This window comes from Triticum aestivum, chromosome 7D, assembly GCF_018294505.1.
Source record: "Triticum aestivum cultivar Chinese Spring chromosome 7D, IWGSC CS RefSeq v2.1, whole genome shotgun sequence".
Lineage (NCBI taxonomy): Eukaryota > Viridiplantae > Streptophyta > Magnoliopsida > Poales > Poaceae > Triticum > Triticum aestivum.
This window is the reverse complement of record NC_057814.1, coordinates 270,491,699-270,504,391: the sequence shown is the minus strand read 5'-3', so window position 1 is coordinate 270,504,391 and position 12,693 is coordinate 270,491,699.

Genomic DNA, 12,693 nt, shown 5'->3' with positions numbered 1-12,693 from the left:
CTACTGTTATTTCAAGAATCCTCAATTAAGCACAACAAACTATTACTAGCACACATTGCCTTCGATCTCGGCTCAACAAGCAAGCACCAGTTTTAACCAAGGGCCTCAATCGTTTAATGAATCAAGTACGCCCTATCGAGCCTGCATGAGTGAATTGCAGAAAACATTAACATTGAAAGCTAGGGTTGTAGAACCACAGTTCTACAGTTTTGTGCCAAAAACCACTAATTCTGAGCCAATTTTTTTTGCAAAAAACACCAGTTGTCGATTTTGGCCCATTTAATGATGATTATGACAAGTGGAGCCCGCAAAAGATGACATGGTATAACGGTTCTGCACAAACGGCATTAGACGGGTTTGTCTACATTTACATAGACACTCTTCGGGCAAAAATAAAAACGCAATCGGGTCCTGCCCAAGCAAAAACTGCAGCACGACACAACGGCGTTCATGGGGTCTCGTCACCGGCAAGGTACGGACACCGGAGCGTCACCCGGAGGGGAAAGAGGGCGGCGTCTGGCCTTCGGTCGGTGGTGCTGTGTCCGCATCGGGTGGTGGTGGGACGGGCACGAATGGAGGAGGTGGCGGCTGGGTGAGGGTCAAGCAGGCGGCTGCGCTGCTGGCTTGCTCGGTGGCTGGGGTCCTCGCCGTAGACAAGGTCGGGGCGGCATTGTTGGTCGGCAGGAGCAGGGGGTTGGGGTCGCCGGTGACGAGGGCGGCTGCGAAGCTCGGCGGCGCTGGCTGTTGGCCGGAGCCATGGCTGTGGGGGCACTGGGAAAGATGGGGAGGGGCGCGAGGCAGGTAGAGCAGGGGGGAGGGCCGGCGACGGGAGCGAGCAGCAGCAGCGATGTCGGCCGCGAGCATCAGCGAAACGGGAGAGAGCAGTAGCAGCGGCGCCAGAGCAAGCAACTTGTTGGTGCAATGATAGGCCCTTTATGTTTTGGAGTTTATTGACATAAACTGTATGGGACTTATGTGTTTGCTAGTGCACGCAGAGTAACAGGTCCCTGAAGTATCGAGGAGTTTGATGCAAACGACGAAGATAATCTCCCTGCGTAGCAGCGAAGGTTACCACCGAAGATGAAGCTAACAAGAGTGACCCCTAAAAATTGCTGAAGTTCAAGCAATTGGTTCGGTGTATGTTCGAAGAAAATGACTGCGCTCGAGGAAGAATGAAGACAAGATGAAGACGTAGCATTTGTTTCGTTGTTCTTCTTTTTCCATTGAGTCATAGGACCACCGTACTATTAAGAGGGGTGTAGCGTTTGAAGCTTTGATTCTCTGATGCTAAACCCAAATCCTATGAGAGCTGTGAGAGAAATATCTTTGTGTTCCGAGCAAATACTTGCCAGCAAGAGACTGTGATCTTCTTCACTGTGATAGATTTGACTCGGACCGAGGAGTTAGCATTACTTGTTCCTCAAGTAATGTTACCGTTGCTCCAAAATCCGACCGTTGTGAACGTGTCAGTTGGCCATTGGCTGGACCTCGTGTCCATATTGGTCATTTCTCGTCTGGGAAGGCTGCGGCTATAAATAGCCTCCCCCTCGGCTTTGTCCAGTGGCTGCTCCGTTTGATTCCGAGAAGATTTTTGAGCAACCCACACTCCGAGCGATTTGAGTTTAAAATCCACCCAGAGAAAAACCCTACAGCCGAAGAATTAGATAGTGGTTCAGCATCACTAGAATCTAAGTTTAGTACGCTCCACCTATTACTCTTGAGAGCTGCAAACTCTCTAGACCGTTAGGTGTTAATTTCTTCAGAGACCAAGAGTGATTGTGGTTCTCGAAGAAGAATTCTGTAAAGGTTCGGAGATCGCCTTCAAGTATCTACCACGAGTGATCGGCGTTGGTTGACGAATCAATTGTCAAGGAGAATAGGGTGAAGAGAGTTTATTTTCCGTGTTAAGTCACAGCCCCTCCATCCAAACGTAGTCCTTGTGCAGAAGGATGAAATGGTCAAACAAATACCTTGTCACCATCGAGCATCTTCGGTTATCTCTGTCATTCATGTTTACCTTCAATGCATTTTCATTCATATGATTTACATCAATGCATGCTCTTGTTTCCTTTCGGTACTCTGTGTTAGTTCACTATACACTACTGCAGGATGGTCCAAACGCGACACTACGATCAGAGACCCTTCGACGAAACTATGTGTGATGCCATAATCGCAAACGGTGGTGTAAAAAACCCGTAAAAAAAAGGTGCAAAACGTTTGCGATGACATATGCATCAAACACGGTTCAGATTTTAGTTGCGTGTGCGATGCAGGGCATATGGTTCAGTTCAATTAACTATTTGGGATGAGGAGGAACAAAAGAAACAGGCAGCCAGATGAAGGTGTGTGCGATATACAGCATACGGTTCACTAGGATGAACTGTGTGTGATTAGGCAACACAATGGAAATGGTTCAACTGAACAAGATGTGTGTGATACGTGGCAAACAGGTCCGTAATCAGAAATGTGTGCGAAGACCAATAATAACACAGACGATTGCGCTAATATGCCGTGTGATTTGCTTTGTCTACAGAAGAATAACTGAAATAAACATTCAATTACATAATTGACTATACAGGTCATTCGCACACACCTCAATAAACAATTACATGCATTAAAAAGTAGGAGAAACGATCGTCTAGTCATCTACTTCTTGTGACGCTCCCGCCACTGCTCTGTGGCTCGATCCCTCGTCCGGGGCAGGAAGAAGACACTTCCTCATGTCAACGATTCGCCCGTACATCTCGTAGCTTGTGTACGCGTCCTTGGCCGCCTACTTGACATGTTGTTCATCTAGTCTCTCATGCCACACACTGTGCCAGGCGTTCTTATCCTTCTTACTCTCATTCTTCATCTTCATGTAGTAGGGGTCGATGATGGCCGAGGTGAGGTCAACCAGGGAGTTCAGTTTGTTTTTGTCACTGCCCCAGACCTTGTAGTGCTGCTGGATGTTGACAAGATTCGGGCATTTCAAACCCGAAACCTTGAGCGCTTTTAGATCGTTGGTGGTGTCAACCGTAGCGAAACTGTAGTCGGAGCTGTTGATAAACCTGGAGAAACGCTCGCAAGGCCTTGTGGCAAGGTGGTAGTGGTAGACGAGGACGCCATGTCGCACGCACAACCGGGCGACAACAACCTTCTGATCGTGCCCGGACCGATGGTGTACTCGAGGTCGAAGCCGACCACTTGGTACTTGTCCTCGGCAAGGAACTGCTCCATAGTTTGGATGGAGCTCTCCACCGAGACCGGATCGTTCGTGTACACCACCGAGAGGCCCTTCCCCCTCACGTGGGTGTCCACTATGTGATGCGTGGTGAACTGCCCGCCGTTGTCGTCGTCGGCCGCTGGGAGCGCCATTGGAGCCACGGGGAGCGCCAATGGAACCGCTGGATGTCCTCTCTGTATGTGTCGTCGTGGGTGTGCTTATTGTGTCATGTGACGCGAGAGATGAAGGTAAATGGCCGCAGGAATAAATGGGGGCCGGGCGACCTGGATTCTATGCGCGTCTGCATGCCAGTTTTTGCAGCAGGTAACTGCATTGTCGCACCGCGCCCGGCGCAACCGCGTGCACACGAACATGCGTGATCGTGCGCCGGCCCCAAGCACTGGCAGCGCGCGTGGAGGGACGAGGGCAGAGCACCCGGAGGGACGCGAGAGCAGAGCGCACACGGCGGGACGCGAGCAGAGCACGCCGCGGCCGCCTGAACTGCAAGGAACCACACGCATAGAGCAGTTGAACACGCAGGAAATGGTCACCTACAAGCCGGTCGACAGTTGCGTTGCTGCGTAGAGAGCGGCCGTATGCTACTACCTCCGTCTAGTCTATAGTCCCCTTTATATTATGTGCCATACTTTGCCCTCAAATTTAACCAACAAAATGTTAATGCATGTTATAAAAATTATATAATTAGAAACTATGTTCAAATACGAATCCAACTATATAATGTTTGGCGACATGCATTCGTATTTTATTAGTTAAATCATACTTATAAACCAGGACGGGGGTATAGTAGGTAATTAAATCGCAAACGTTTTTTTATTAACCGTATGTGTACATGGCCTTTGGTCCTCCTCTTGCACGTCTTGCCACCCCGCTGCCGTAGACGGCTTACAGCGCAAGCTTGCGCAGCGCGGGGGCGTTCTTTTGGCCAAACGGTGGCGCCAATGAACCGTCGGTGAGCCCGTTCCCGCGCAACCTCGCAGGTTCCCGCGCAAGCTTCCTGTCCGACTCGGTGAAATCCCCCAAAATCCCAATCTTACCGACCTGCTATATAAACCCTCACGGCCGGCGAGTCCTGCGTCGCATTTCCCCTTCCTCCCTATAGCTTATCTCGTTTGATTCTCCCACAATCGCCAATGGCACCGGTCCGTCGTCGTCACTCAGCCACTCCGCCGTCATTAGAGGACAGCACCAGCTGGGAGGCTACACCGTGGCAGCGGCGCAGTCCCCGGCGTAGTGTAGTGCGCGTGGCGTCCCTGTTGGGTGTGCATGGAATACCCACCACACGCTCCGCCGCCGCTGCCCGTCGGCACCTGTTGCCAGCCGCCGTTGCCGCCACACCACCGTCGAAAGCCAGTGCCATCACCCGCTCCGCCGCCGCGGCCCGAAGGTGGGAGGTGGCCGTTGTCGGCGTCCTGGGAACAGGGTTCCCAGACTTGCCTGCCTGCGGCCCACGGCATGGCTCCACCAGCGGCCCTGTACGGCCCATCTTCACCAGAAAACAACCAAGACCCTCGCGAGGCGGACGACGTAAGACCTCCTCGGGGGCGGCCTCACCAGGCTGGCTCACGAGGGGCGGAGAGATCAAGGCAAGGGGCACCTCGCGAGGTTCCTGTGACACAAGCCATGACGATCGTGGCCAGGCGGGCACCAGCGCGCACAGTGTCCTCATTTCCTCTTTGGTGCTAAAGAGGCGAGCGTAGGCGAGGAGTCCCGAGGCATCAAGCAAAGGTTTCCATATCGGTGCAACGAGACCAAGACCAGCAGGACGGCAGGACGGAGGTCACCGTGGAGCCCAAGACGGCGTCACCACCAGAGCCTTTGGCAGGCGAAGACCACCTTTAGTCAGGATAACTTGTACTAGTTGTCTCCCTTCAAATTTGGCCGTTGTGGCATCCCTTACCGCTCAATATTTGAGAAGAGGACCAGGGCCTCTATAAATAGGACTAGCCACCACAGTAGGAAGGGAGGGAACGGATCGGATGGATCATTCAGATCATCCCCAACCACACAAACTCACCAAGCACAAGAGCACCTATCCTCAGGAGGCTGTTCTTCCCTTGTAACTGTTCATCCACAGCCCAAGAGGCAATCCACAACACCACACTGGAGTAGGGTATTACACCACATCGGTAGACCGAACCAGTATAAATCTTGTGTCCCTTTGTTCTACGAGATCGACGAGCTAAGCCTTGTGATTGTTGCGGGAGTGAGCTAGGGAGAGAGAGATCTTCGTGTGCACCCCAGTGTTCGAACCTCAAGGGTTTGCCGGAACCCGAAATCCCACATTTGGCGCACCAGGTAGGGGTGCGCCGAAGCTTTCCTTCCACCGGTCCGCGTCCCATCGCTTCGTCACATCCATGGCGGACGCTCGTCGAGCCCGCGCTGAGCGCCGGGCCGCCCTCGCCGCCTGCGTCGCTCAGATAGCTCCTATCGGCGGGCCTCCCCGTCGTTCCCCGTCGCCCGCCACCAACGTCGCCACCGGCCCGGTGGGAAACGAGCAGCAAGCATCCTCGCTGCACCCCTCGGTGCGGCGGGACGGCCGCACCGCCACCCCGTCGCTGACTCCGGCCGGCTCGTCGTCCCACGCACGTCATGCACCTACAGACGCGCAAGCCGCGCTGCTCATGGCACGCGAGCTCCTGCGCTACCGCCCAGTCGACGACCTCTATGAGGACTGGCTGGACCGCATCGCCGAGCTCGTCAGCGCCGCAGGGGGCTCCCCCGCGCCATCCCTCTCGCTGCCTCGCCCTCCGCCAGCTGCGGGCGACGTGGCTCACGGAGCGCCTCGACCACCTCTGCACCAAGACGGTGCTCTGGCGCCAAGGCGCGCGGCCCCCCGGCGCGACCCACCGCGTCGGGCGCCCGCGCGAGAAGAAGGAAGCTGTCAAGAAGTTCCCCGGCCGCAAGAGAATGCTCCCGCGCACCCAGCGCCACCGCGGCAAGACCGCGTGCCGCCCGCCGTGGTGGTGCGCGGGCATCAAAGGCAGGCTCCGCACCAGCAAAGGGCCCCGGTGGCCACGGCAGGCTGCCGCGCCTTCACTCCTGAGCTGCGTAGCGTCGCCTGGCCGGGCAAGTTCAAGCCAGACCTGCCTCCTCGCTACGATGGCACCCCCGACCCCGCGGAGTTCTTGCAAGTCTACGAACTGAGCATCGAGGCGGCCAACGGCGACGAAAAAGTCATGGCGAACTGGTTCCCCATGGCTCTCAAGGATGGTGCTCGCTCGTGGCTCCTGAACCTGCCCCCGGGCTCGATCTTCTCCTGGGGCGAGATGCGCGACCGCTTCTTCACCAACTTCCAGGGCACTCGCGACCGCCCTCCGGCTGCGGGTGACCTACGGCGCATCAAGCAGCAGCCAGGAGAGACCCTGCAGAAGTACATCCAACGCTTCAACAGCGTTCGCCTCAAGATACCCAAGGTGACGGACGAGGCCATCATTTCAGCATTTTCTGATGGCGTCCGCGACGTCAAGATGAAGGAGGAGCTCGCCATCCACAAGGAGCTATGCATGGCTTTGGAGCTGTTCAACCTGGCGACCAAGTGCGCAAGAGCTGAGGAGGGGCGCCTTTCCCTCCTCGAGCTCCCAGCTACCGACCCGGAGGAGAAGAAAGCCAAGGCCAAGGACGTGAAGTGCAAGGAAGTAGCCGTGCTCGCGGCAGAGCCAGACACCAAGCGCGGCCAGGACCATCCTGAGTCGTCCAAGAGCAGCCGTCCGTTCTGCGCCTTCCACAACGTACACATCCACAACACCAACGACTGTCAAGAGCTCAGGGCCATTCGAGATGGACGCTTCGGTCGACGCCCCGAGCACAACGACCGGGGCTACGACCGAGGAGGAGGACGAGGCGGAGGACGCTGGGACGATCGCGGCCCATGCCAGGAGTGGTGCGACCGGCCTCGCGAGGACCGCTGGCAGGACCAGCCTCGTGAAGATGCCTGGAAGGATCAGCCTCACGAGGACCGCCCTCGGGGCAACGCCGGTCTTCCTCCACTGCCGCCGCCACCAAGAAGGAACAAAAACCACCATTAGGACGAGGGGGCTGGGGGCTTCCAGGAACCGCGTGCTATCGCCTGCATCTTGGGCGGAGCTCAGGCCCCAGCATCTTAGCGTATCTTCACGCAGTTTCCTCGCGAGGTGAGCGCAGCCCTTCCCAGGCTTGAGGCCACACGCCCGCTCAGGTGGTCCAAGTGCGCCATCACTTTTAGCTCGGCGGACCAGCTCAAGTGCACGGCCACTGCTGGCGCCCTCCCGATGCTCAGCTCACCCATCATCAACAACGCACAAGTCACCAAGACCCTCATCGACGGTGGCGCAGGGCTTAAAGTCCTGTCTGTCGAGACGTTCGACAACCTCCAAGTGCCATACGATCAGCTTCAGCCCACCAAGCCCTTCTCAGGAGTGACTGACGGCTCCACCACCCCAATAGGGCAGGTCCGCCTCCCTATCACCGTCGGACAGTGCGACAACTACCGCACCGAGCTCATCGACTTCGACATCGCCCACATCCGTCTACCATACAATGCCATCCTCGGGTACCCAGCGCTGGACAAGTTCATGGCAGTAACCCACCACGGCTACAACGTCCTCAAGATGCCAGGAAGCGGCGGGATCATCACAGTCCCCTGCGAAGAAAGAGATGCGGTGTGCAACCTTGAGCGTGCCTTCGAAGCCGCAGCAATTGAAGACCCCGACAATCAAGGCACCATATACCCTCTTGAGGCCATCCCAAGAAGAAGAAGCTACTCCGTGCAGGGCCTCAGGGGAGCGGCGCCTCTAGCGGTGCCACATCAGGATCGGCGCCCGCACCTGGGGCGCCTCCCTCCCTCGCATAGGAAGGCGCGCTCGGCGCCCTCCTCGGGCAGGGCTCGGGGGCTCTCTTCTGGAGGGCCTCAGACCTAGCCGGCATCACGAGGGAGGCGCTCGGGCACCACATGGAGGCGTGCTTTGCGGCACGTTTCCCTTAGGAGGGCACCGGGCAAGGAGCGCCCGACGCTCAGAAGTTCATCGCCAAGACCACTCAGGAGCTACATGATGCAAGGGCCATGCGCGGCGATCGCCGCCCACCTGGCGCAGCTCCCCATCTAGGCGAGGATGGCGGGCTGCGCGTCTGCATCGACATCCCAGGGCTCAACAGGGCCGCATCTCAGGAGCTCTTCTAGCCTTCGCGCGTGGGACGTTGCGAGGGCCCACCCCACAGCTATGTTCGCATGCCATTCGGCCTGCCGAGCATGGCGGCCGCTTACCAGCACGACCTGCGGAGCGTCCTGGCGACCCAGGAGGCCAGGCATCACGCGGTCCTGGCGGAGATGGAGACGGTCCTCAAGGAACCGCCCGGACCCCCAGAGCCGCCCGAGGCTCAGGGCCCCGGTGGCTCGTGAGGAGCAACCCCTTCGCCACGCATCTTTAGCTACCCCAACATCTCTTCGACAACGGAACCAGGTGACATTTTCCAAGTCTATTTAGCTGGGAGCGCCCCCTGGGCTGCATCATTCCCAGGCCGCGTGGGCCCGTCCCTGCAGAATGTATCCTTTTGCGTCTTTAGCTTACTCTGCTGGGGGCGCCCCTCGGGCTGCATCATCCCCAGGCCGCTCGGGTCCGACCCAGTGGCATGTATCGTTCTTGCATTTACCTAAGCTAGTTCGCTTTCCATGCATAATCTATCTATGGTTATCACCTGCTTGATTGTCACCCACCACGGGAGCTACTCACGCTGGCACGACGCTTGTGCTCGGGTCCGTCCTTGCAACATCGACAAATCTGAGCGGTCGAGCTCTGACTCGCGGCACGCCCCGCGCATGTCACATCACCAGGCCCTCAGTGCCTTCATCCTCTTGCGGAGCGACCAGTGGCAGACCGGCAATCGTAGTGGCAATCTGTGTCCCTCCTCGCGCTAACCTGCAGGGACCTCCTGAGGACGACAGCAGGCGGTACCACGGGCTCCCTCTTCTCCCATGCGATTCGCTTGCGCATTAAAAGGGGGGCTCCTGAGCATCGCGACTCAGGAGCTCTTACTGGCTCTCCAGCCCTCACCCCCTGGCCTTGACCACGGCATCGCAACCTGGCATACCAGCGGCGGCTGAGCTCGCTCGAGGGCCGGGACCTAAGGACGTACATAGAAGAGCGTGGAAAAGAGGGGGAGGCTCGCAAGGGCCTAAACTGGCTCCACTACAGCCGTCGACGCACGAGTCTGGCGCGGCACAAGGAACCGACTCTCGACTTCCAAGATAAGTTTCGCGCCCGGGTCGATCAAAGCACTGCGGCATAGGACTCTTACTTGTCGCAGCCTTGTTACGGCGATGTCACCTCCCTTTCCTACCTCTCAGCGGCTGCTTGCGCGCCAAAGGGGACCTCTTGAGCATCGCGCCTCAGGAGCTCTTACTGGACCTCAGGCCGCTCACCTCCTGGCCTTGACCACGACATCGCGACCTGGCATACCAGCGACGGCTGCAGCCTGCCTGGGGACCGGGACCTGTCGGCATAGAGTACCAAGCTGCCACGGGGTTGGAAAGGGGAGACCGAGCCGAAACAAGACATGCGTTCGCAAATTTGCATAATAAGGATAATATCAACAAAAGACATTACAGACCCTTTACAAACCCCGCGGGGTCCATCTCAATTCCTCGCAGGGAACAAAGGAAGGGAGCTTCTAGGAACCCTATCTACACGCACCAGCTCAGCCGACGCCATCATCAACAGTGGGCCACGGGAGGCCGGCGCCAACCCCATCCAGATCAGCGACGACGGCGGCCGGACGCTGCGGCCTTGCTTCGGGCCCGGCGAGAGCTCGGGGGCACGTAGCTGTCGTTGCTCGTCTCTGGAGTCTCGTAGGGCTTGGGAGAGTCACTAGACTCCCAAGCGCCGCCACTACTACTGGAAGAGCTACTGGCGAAGCCAGCGGCAGGCTCGGCGCTGGTCGCTGCGCCGTCCCGACGACCCTCTCCAGGGCAGCACTCCAAGCGGCGGCCTTCCGCGTCGAAGACCTTGATGAACATGGTGGAGGCGCCATCGTACTCAAAGTGGATGCCGAGGGCGCCTTCCGCACGGCAGACCCGAGCAACCTCGCCCCAGCCGCGGGTCATGAAGATCTTGCCTGGGGACACGACTTCAACCTCCGCTCCAGTCGCCGGGGCATCGCAGTCGGCGTGCTGCAGCCAAAGCTCGAGGGGGCGCCTCGGCGGCATCTCGGCGGAGAAGAACTGCGGAAAGCGAATCCAAGTGCGTGGAGGCATCGGCGCCTAAATCACGAGTTCGTGCGAGGAGTCCGCGGCGTGGGCTCCTGGGGCGACGGCGTGCGTCACCGCGGCGCGGCGACCACGGCCACGACGCGGGCGGCAGCGCTCGTCGCCTCTCCCTCCGGAGCCTTCAGCTTGGGCGTACAGAGGTCGCGGGTACCCGGAGGAGGCCGCTTGCACCAAGGCCTTGACACCTCCGGCCTCGCGGCTACGTCGCGGCGGTGGCCCGGCCTCTTCTTCGGCGGAAGTGGCCCGGGCTCGTCCCGGGGGTTTTTCCCTTCTCTGCGGCCGAGAACCTCCGTATCGGTGCCATGGGTGTCGCTACTAGCAACGAAGCAAGGAAGAAGAAGCGAGCACAGCAGGAAGAGATGAACGACGGGGGCTTCATCCCCCTCCTCATTTATAGCGGGAGAAGGCCAACCGGCGATCCCCACGATCACAGGTAATGATGATTTTTCTCTGCATGCAGCAGGGACTCGTCAAGTCGGGCAGTTGCCGAGGCAGCATGGGGAAGCAGAGACGCCCACATCCAATCAATCGCCACGCGTCAAGCGGGGCCGCAGGCTGTTGGGGCCTGCGGAGCTCCGCACTTGCCCTTGGGCTTCGCCTCGAAGCCAAGTCCGAGCGCGCCTTGGGCCCGGGGGCTACTGTCGGCATCCTGGGAACGGGGGTCCCCAGACTTGCCTGCTTGTGGCCCACGGCATGGCTCCACCAGCGGCCCTGTACGGCCCATCTTCACCAGCAAACACTCAAGACCCTCGCGAGGCGGACGACGCAAGACCTCCTCAGGGGCGGCCTCACCAGGCTGGCTCACGAGGGGCGGAGAGATCAAGGCAAGGGGCACCTCGCAAGGTTCCTGTGACGCAAGCCATGACGATCATGGCCAGGCAGGCGCCATCACGCACAGTGTCCTCGTTTCCTCTTTGGTGCTAAAGAGGCAAGCGCAGGCGAGGAGTCCCGAGGCATCAGGCAAAGGTTTCCATATCAGTGCAACGAGACCAAGACCAGCAGGACGGCAGGATGGAGGTCACCGTGGAGCCCAAGACCGCGTCACCACCAGAGCCTTTGGCAGGCGAAGACCACCTTTAGTCAGGATAACTTGTACTAGTTGTCTCCCTTCGAATTTGGCCGTTGTGGCATCCCTTCCCGCTCAATATTTGGGAAGAGGACCAGGACCTCTATAAATAGGACTAGCCACCACAATAGGAAGGGAGGGAACGGATCGGACGGATCATTCAGATCATCCCCAACCACACAAACTCACCAAGCACAAGAGCACCTCTCCTCAGGAAGCTGTTCTTCCCTTGTAACTGTTCATCCACAACCCAAGGGGCAATCCACCACACCACACTGGAGTAGGGTATTACACCACATCGGTGGCCCGAAGCAGTATAAATCTTGTGTCCCTTTGTTCTACGAGCTCGATGAGCTAAGCCTTGTGATCGTTATGAGAACGAGCTAGGGAGAGAGATATCTTTGTGTGCACCCCAGTGTTCGAACCTCAAGGGTTTGCCGGAACCCGAAATCCAACAGCCGTCGTGGCCAGCACCCCACTGCCGGCCACCATGGACATCACCCGCTCCGCCACCGCGGCCCGAAGGCGGGAGGTGGTGGTCGTGGTCGCCACCCCATCGTCGGCCGCCGTTGCCGCCAACCCACCGTCGACCGCCGGGGTCATCACCCGATCTGCCACCGCCGCCTGTAGGCGGGAGGTGGAGGTGGATGCCCGCACGTTTGTCAGCGACCTTGCATGCTACACCGAGTTCCTACGGGAGGAGGAGGAGCGCCTCGTCGGGCACGCAAAGAGCCTTACCGCCGCCGTGGCCGTGGCACACGCCGCCACAGAGGCGAGGAATCAGGAGATCTATGAGGAGAACCACCGCTTTGAGAGGGGTCGTCTGGAGCGGCAGGGGGCGTTCGAGGTGAGCGTCGCTGAAGCTGCAGCAGCGGCAGGCACCGTATTGCAGTTGTCCAGCTCATCGGTAGGCTCCTCCTCCTCTGCCTCTTACTGAGTGCGCTCGGTAGAGGAGAGGCAGCCGGAAGTAGTACAAAGCCCCTTCGTAGTAGTAGTAGTATTTAGGGGCTATTTTGTTCAGTTCATCTGACTATAGATGTGGTGGAACTGTACAACGCACTTAAAATTAGCTAGTATATGTAGTTGAACTAGCTATTTCAGTACGTGGTTGGCAACAGTTGGGGAAAAGTTTGGTCGGTTCAGCTGTCGAGTTGAACTGTTTGT